Below are 8,399 nucleotides of genomic sequence, written 5' to 3' on the forward strand. Positions count from 1 at the left end.
CATGGATGTATCAAGAAAACGGCCACGCCCCACATTTTACATACAGACCATTCACCTGAGACCAGTTCAGAATGTAGCTAGGTCAAGTGGATGTCTGACGCAGAACGCTGCTCTGTGTACTTTGACGGGATTTACAAAGAAGAACGTTTGGAATATTTTCCAGGATATTGACAATGAGGAGGGTCGTAAATGCAGAGTTCCAGGCTGTAAAGGGAATGGAGACACTTTTCATAGTCTTCCCAAGGAACCAAACACTCGACGGGCATGGCTGATGTTTCTCTATAAGGAGATCCCTGTGAAGTTCGACACTCAATTATTAATTTGCTAGATCCATTTCACCAAAGACAGCTTTCAAAACTTTGGACACTTTGAAACAGGATTTGCTAAACTGCTGTTGCTGAAAAAAGGGACTGTTCTGACTGTATGGTTATCACAACCACAAGCTGTAAGTATGATTTTGTCGCTAATATTAACATTAGCAATGCTAACGTATCCTGTAGCTAGCATATGTGGAATGTGTGTTGAAACTGTATTGGCAAAGGGGCATTTCTTTTCTAATGTTGCTAATGTTTCACGAATAAATACCCTGTGTTGTCATGTAGCTACATCTACAGTTTACATGCATGTTTATCCACTTTGTCAGGTTAATTTTGATTATATTTCAGCAAGACAGCTAACTGCAGTTGAGTAGAATCATGATAGTTTGGTTGCTAGCTAAGCTGTAACTTTACTCACCTATGTCATTTGCTTCGACAACAGAACTGGAAACGTTATTATTTCAAATGATATCTAGTCAATCTCGTGAAACCACCTCAAAGCCTTTCACTCTGAATCCAAGTCGGAACCAGAGTAAAGTGTCAGTCCCTGTCTTATCAGTCTTCTATCTTCTGGCCATTTTGTTTCAAACCCAGAGGGATGCGGTGGGGGAAATGGGGACAGGACATTCTCGTGGACTGAGCAATTGAATGAGTTGGAAATGCACACTGGGCGATCACTGCCTGTCTCCTGTGAAATTTTGGGCTGCAATTTATTTATTTGCATGTTTTTTTTTATTATTTCAGAGTACATCACGAGAACGACAACACACGAAAGACGCAGCATGCCAAACAGATACTCCAAGTGTGGCATCCCGTGGCACACAACTGTCTCATAAGACATTAAGACCTCACGTACGAAGCAAAGGTAACCTTTCTAATCTTACAAAACCAGACGTCTTATGGTGTTTGTGTAGCATTATGACTGGGTAGTATTTAGCAGAGCTGTGTTATCCAAGAATGTTACCATGATTACTGAGTAGCTACTTTTATCAAATATGTGAGCCATTCACAACACATTAGTAAACCATTTATAGTAGGAATTGAACTATTCATCTGTATTATCGCTGATTGGTCTGATCTCAATTAATTGCATTTCCTTTTGTGGTGGAGGCTGGAGAAAATAATTTGGACAATAGGTATGAATGTGTTTGTATACAAAAGATATGACTGAATGCTAGATTGTGTGTTGAAAATGCCTTTTGATTTACTTATATTATTGTATCAGAGCAGAACATTGTCCTAAGGCACTAAGCAATCCATAAAACACCCCACTAAAATAGTCTCCCCCTCCCCCATTTGAAGGCATACAGGCAACAGTGATGTGTCAAAGTGTGGCAGTAGGCCCCACTGCTCCTTCAGTCTCTGGGCCATTATCTTCAACTCCTTTGAAGGGTCTGAGGACAGCAAAGAGACCACGTCTTGAATTTGAGGAGAAGGTTGAGGATGTTCCCTATGCAGGCCATGATCCTCAAGATTCCACATTCAATCCTGCACAGTCAGTTACAACGGAAACAGAATCATGTAAGCTTTTGTAAGCAAACTCTCATAAGTAGTTATTTACATACAATGTGTCAGATTCTGATATAGATTTTTGACTGAGATGGACAATGTTGTTTTTTCTTTGTTTCTTGTAGTACATCACCGATATCATCGTATGGTGATGCAAAATACATTGTTTTTGAGCAATGCCTCCTCAGCCTGTTTGAGACCTGCCCTGTGTGCACAAGGGTCTGTAGTGTCCTACCACGCAGAAGAGGGTCCTTCGTAGCTATTGACCAACTATGCCCTCACTGCCAGTTCTTCAGACAGTGGAAGAGTCAGCCAATTACTGGGAGCACCCCTATGGGCAACCTTCAGCTGTCTGCTGCCATTTACTTTTGTGGTGCTTCATTTTCGAAAATGAAAAAGGTACTGTCATCATTGTCCCCTGCAGAATGCGTTTGTCTAACCTTCACTTCCCAACTGATTTACTTTTTATTCTTGTGTAGATTTTTGAGGCAATGCAGCTGAGACACATGTCAGAAGACATGCCAGGACATACCTGGAACCAGCTGTAATCCACAGGTGGACTGAATGGCAAACACAAAAGCTTAAAATGCTCAGTGAGGCAAAGAGTGTCATCATCAGGGGGGATATGCGAGTAGATTCACCAGGTACACATAAGTTCTTTCTGTTTGAATGTATTTGCATTATAACAAGTATTTCAGGTAAGGTGTTGCCTTCCACTGAATAATCTCACTTTCATGTTTGTTGACCAAAAATCAAAAAAACTTTACATTCTAGGACATTCTGCAAAGTATGGGAGCTACACAATGATGGATGTGCACACCAACGAAATCACAGACATACAGCTGGTGCAGGTATTTGAAATCATTAGCACTAAGGGCGGCCACACACTGGCTGTGTCACATGAGCGTTTCAGCTGTGTAGCGTGTCCATTTTTATTTTTGCTCCCATGTGAACAGGTTAGAGCTTGAACACTGCCTGCGTGACACGCACGGCGCGGATTGAACATGCATGGTGTGTGGCTGGCCTAACGCAATAGATCACAGACACATGCACAAGTAGTACTGACAATAGTGTCATTAGAACCCATTATAAGCTTTATCTTCGGCGGCTGTGGCTAAGTGGTAGAGCGGTTGCCTGCCAATCGGAAGGTTTGTGGTTCGATCCCCGCCCTTGCAGTCATTGTCGAAGTGTCCTTGGGCAAGACACTGAGTCCTTGGGCAAGACACCCGAGTTGCCCCCGGTGCTGTGCATCGGAGTGTGAATGTGTGTGAATGTTTATCTGATGAGCATACCTTGTATGGCAGCCCCGACCACAGTGTGTGAATGGTGAATATTTCCTGTAGATGTAAAAGCGCTTTGAGCAGTTGTTAAGACTGGAAAAGCGCTATATAAATACAGCACATTTACATCTGTCTTATCAAAAGTGTGTGTACATAATGTTATGATACAAAATGGAATAATAATAATAATGGGCACCTATTGTATGTGTCTCTCTTTCTACACAGAGCAACAAGGTGGGGGAAGCTCATACATGGAGAAGGAGGGTTTTATGAGAAGCTTGGACCTCCTACATAGAAGTGGTGTGAAGTTGGACTGTATTATCACTGACCGTCAACCTCAGATCCAAAAGTTCCTGAGAGAGCGTAAAATAACCCACTTCTATGACGTATGGCATGTAGCAAAAGGTAATCTGATCATATATATATATATATTAATATAGTTAGTTACATTATATAACATTCAACAATGTGTATATCCTAACTATGTTTGCTATGTGAACTAATTTCATTAGGGTTGTCAAAGAAGCTGGAACAACTTGGCAAAGACGAGGACTGTGCTTTAGTGAAAAAGTGGCATAAAAGCATAGTCAACCACCTGTACTGGTGTGCCACAAACTCCGTCTAGGGGGTCCGCGGAGGTACTGCATGGGGGTCGCGAAAGTTTTGGTTGATTAGACTTTTTTTTTTATATCCCCCCCCCCCCCCCCCCCCCCGCAATTTTTTCCACTAATTGAAATGTCTTTAAATACACATTAACATGAATTCAACACACTGTAGTAAACAGATAAATGGAGGCAGAAGATGTCTTTCAGTCATCAATGCACACATGGCACTATAGGACCAGTTTGATATAACACAATTTTATACAATATATATAATTAATTAATTAATTTGATCCCCTCCATCTCTCTGACCTGCTCTCCTCCACTCTCCACCTGGACTCATCCCTCACCTCACCTGATGATCTCACAAACCACCTCCACTCCGTCTTGTCTTCCTCCCTTAACTCTCTGGCCCCCCTCAAAACAAAAATCGTCACCTTTAACACCTCGTCACCCTGGTACACACCTGCACTTCGGAAAATGAAACAAACTGGCCGCCAACTCGAACGCCTGACAAAAAAATCATCTCTAACAATTCACCATGAAGCCTATAAACTCCACCTCATTGCCTACAAAGAGGCTCTCATTTCTGCCAAATCTGCCTACCTCTCCTCCATCTTCTCAAACCCTTGTCATAACTCTAGAACCCTCTTCTCCACAATGAATAACCTCATCAAGCCTCGGACCAACACCCACCCTACTGCTTCTCCTGATCTCTGCAACTCATTCCTTCACTTTTTTGCAGAAAAAATCAACACCATTTATCAGTCTCTATCCCTGCATCTGACCCCCCAGTATCTACTCCAGCGCCTACCACGGACCCTCTTCTCCCTATCCGGACTGACCTCCCTTCCCCTCCTCCACACTCCCTCCTCTCCCAGTTTGAACTGGTCACCACCCCCGATATCTCTAAACTCATTAGCTCTTCCAAACCCACTACCTGCTCACTGGACTCCCTACCTACTCCTCTCTTGAAGTCATGCCTCCCCGTCCTTTCCCCCTACCTCACTAACCTCTTCAACTCCTCTCTCTCCCTTGGAACTGTCCCCTCTGCTTTCAAAACAGCTGCTGTCACCCCGGTTCTTAAAAAACCTGGTCTGGATCCCTCTTCCCTTAATAACTACCGCCCTATATCCAACCTCCCCTTTCTGTCTAAAACCCTCGAACGTATAGTTGCCTCACAATTACAAACTCATCTCCTTGCCAATAACCAATTTGAACCCTTCCAATCTGGTTTTCGCCCCCTCCACAGCACAGAAACTGCTCTGGTCAAAGTCTTCAACGACCTACTCACTTCTGCTGACACCGGTTCCCTCAACATCCTTATTCTTCTTGACCTGAGTGCAGCCTTCGATACTGTGAGCCATAACATTCTGCTCACCAGACTCAAAGACCTTGGTATCGAAGGTACTGCACTCACCTGGCTCCGTTCCTACCTTTCTGACAGATCTCATTTCATCTCCCTTCATAACCACATCTCTGCTACTGCCTCAGTCACCCAAGGCGTTCCCCAGGCTCCGTACTCGGCCCCCTTCTTTTCATCATCTACCTCCTCCCCCTTGGTCAGATACTCCGCCATTTCAACCTAAACTTCCACTGTTATGCCGATGACACCCAGATCTACCTCAGCACCAACTCCCCCCACAATCCCCCCCTCTCCCACATCAACTCTTGTCTGTCAGCAATCAAAACCTGGATGCACCACAACTTTCTCAAACTAAACAGCAATAAAACAGAATTCCTCCTCATCGGCTCCAAATCCACTCTCTGCAAAGCCAACAACCCCACTCTCATCATTGACGGTACCATTGTCTCCCCCTCTCCCCAGGCCCGCAACCTTGGTGTGATTTTTGATTCAACCCTCTCCCTTGAGCCTCACATCCGTCAAGTCATCAAAACCTCCTTCTTTCACCTTCGAAATATTGCTAAAATCAGACCCTCACTCACTCCCTCTGCTGCCGAAAGACTTATTCATGCCTTCATCTCCTCACGACTCGACTATTGCAACTCACTACTCCTCGGCATCAGCTCAACCTCCATCAAAAGGCTCCAACTGGTTCAGAACTCAGCTGCACGTCTCATCACCCGCTCCACATCCTGGCAACACATCACTCCGGTCCTAAAACAGCTTCACTGGCTTCCCATCTCTCACCGGATCACATACAAGATCCTGGTCCTCACCTACAAAGCCATCCACCACCTTGCCCCGTCATACCTCACTGTCCTGCTCTCCCCCTACCAACCTTCACGGGCCCTCAGATCCACCACAGCCGGTCTCCTCTATGTCCCCAAGTCAAAGCTCCGCAGTTTTGGGGACCGAGCCTTTTCCAGGGCAGCTCCAAGGCTGTGGAACTCCCTCCCCCATGAGATCCGCATCTCTGAGTCCCTCACCATTTTTCAGTCCTGTCTGAAGACCCATCTTTTCGGTTCTGCCTATCCTTAGTTTTTTTTTTTTTTTTTTTTTTTTTTTAAACAAACACTGTCTCTACCCTGTTAAGCGACTTTGAGCTCGGGAAAAGCGCTATACAAATTCAATTTATTATTATTATTATTATAATTAGGGGGTCCCCACTCCATCTCGCCATCAGTTTGGGGGTCCTTGGCCTGGAAAACGTTGAAGACCCCTGGTCTAGAGACATCAAGCCTATTGCCGGCCATCTAAATGCAAATCATTTCAGTTTTAAGCTGCTCCAACTGTAAGTTAACTGGAGTATTTTGCGTGCTGTGTGTATAAAACATAATTATGTTATACAATTATGTTACAAAATGTATGTTTTTTGTTGTAGGTTGTATCTTGCAGCCATGCATTTCAATGAGAATGCTGATCACCCACAACGGAAGACAGCCAAGAGGAAACTAATGTACAGACTTCTGTTCCCAAAGGCCAGAAGGGGAGGTTACACCGTCAAACAAGTAAGGACAGAGCCAACAATTTGTAAGTTTAAACATTTTTTTTTATTACAAACCAAAAATCTAAATTTGCATCATATAGGCGCTAAAAATAACTTTTCACACAGTACAAACAACAAATCCATATGTGCAATGGTGTAGGTGCTAAAAATGACTTTTCACACACACAACAGGCTGTCTTAGACCTGATGCGACTGGTGTTCGAGGAGCTCATCCATGACCCCCTTCCTTATCTGGAAGCAGTATGGCAGATTCCTGTGCCCCAGGACCTGTGTGCTCAGCTCGACAGGCCTTCCATTGACGATGCTGTTGCTGAACATGTGTCACGGTTCAGTTGAGGGGGGGGGGGGTCTGAACCCAACATACTGCCCTAAAACATCCAGAAACTCCCTCCGTATATGCAGCACCACACAAGAGGGGATCACGACACAGACACTTCTTCCAAGAAAACCCCAGCACCAGCTCACACAGCTATCTTTTAAATTAAATGAATAAAAACACTGGATGATTGTTTTGAAACAAAATCATTTTTTTAATTTTGTTGTCTTGATAATACTGTGTGTTTTTGTAATAATGCTGAACCAATAATCAATGGGTATTGTTTTAAACATTTTATCTATATAATTGAACCGCTAACAGTTGTATCAAATTGGCCTCACCTTTCTATCCCTCTAATTCTCAACTGGCCATGGTCAACTCTGTAAATATTCATTGCATTTTGCAAAGAATATTTATTGAGGCAAATGATGAAGGCCAGGATGATCAACCATACAGGTTATCTCCCCAGGAACCTGGGTCATTCTTCTCATGACCTGTAAAAACCAACATAATGAGCCTGTTATTTCCTAATGTTAAAAAAGCAGAAAGTAGCTTGAGTTAATGTATCTGTAGTTTTAGTTACATGAGGTATTTCTCGGCAACATAAATTTTCTCTCTCCTGGGGCATTTGTGCACAGTTTCCACAAGTACACCTGCCAAGGTAAGATGGATGTACCTTAGTTGTAATTTTACATATTACTACGTGTTAAGAAGGTAATAATCTCAGTCAGATGGCCTAATCAGCAGTATAGTAGTTCCAAGATAACAGACCTACTGACACAGGCAACAATAGTTCTATGAATTGCCCACTACAAACTGGCCAACAAAACCAACACACAACCAAACCTATCCTTTATGGAACGTTCCCGCAACCAAATACGAAAGTTCCGGAAACCAAAAATTGTTTGCTGGGAAGGCGATTCAACTGCCAGAAGAAAGAAGAATTCCTTCAGTATCAATAGGGCCTTCGCCGCTGTGGGGCCCTAATCATGGCCACCAAGGGCAAGTCAGTCACAGCCATAGTCACAGCTGTCAATCATTACCTCCTTTTTATAGCATCAAATAACTAATTAAAACCAAACCTATAAGAAAAATAAACACACAAACATACATCAGCGTGATAAGAACTACCTAAAATTACAACAACAAAAAAACTTTAGGAAAACTGTTTATGACGTGTACTTTTTTTAGTTTGGCCCATGTCATGTCCCATGGCTCTGTAACAACCTGTCAAAGAAAATAAGGCTGGCTGAGTTAGCAACATCTTTTAAATTTAGTTTATCCAAATGTCTTAATTTATTTTATGTAATATGACTGTACTGTTACTCATTGTATTCTGGTTCTGTCTCGTTGCCATGCGATCTGGGTTAAGAAAAGTGTTCTCCAAACAATGATGGTGATGAAGATGATTATTATTACCCAGCATGCAACGTTTTATTTTGGAGGGTATGGGCGGAAGTGTT

At 43.1% G+C, this 8,399-nt stretch overlaps 1 long non-coding RNA gene across 1 annotated transcript; it reads left to right on the forward strand.

The window, feature by feature from the left end:
- Positions 1 to 187: 187 nt before the first annotated feature.
- Positions 188 to 3,510, forward strand: LOC116674402 (uncharacterized). The gene is made up of 7 exons (XR_004328093.1): positions 188 to 445; positions 1,062 to 1,182; positions 1,620 to 1,848; positions 1,952 to 2,225; positions 2,306 to 2,470; positions 2,601 to 2,677; positions 3,332 to 3,510. It is a non-coding gene; the product is annotated as an uncharacterized LOC116674402 (long non-coding RNA).
- The last annotated feature ends 4,889 nt before the right edge of the window (positions 3,511 to 8,399 follow it).

This window comes from Etheostoma spectabile, chromosome 3 (assembly GCF_008692095.1).
Source record: "Etheostoma spectabile isolate EspeVRDwgs_2016 chromosome 3, UIUC_Espe_1.0, whole genome shotgun sequence".
Taxonomy (NCBI): domain Eukaryota; kingdom Metazoa; phylum Chordata; class Actinopteri; order Perciformes; family Percidae; genus Etheostoma; species Etheostoma spectabile.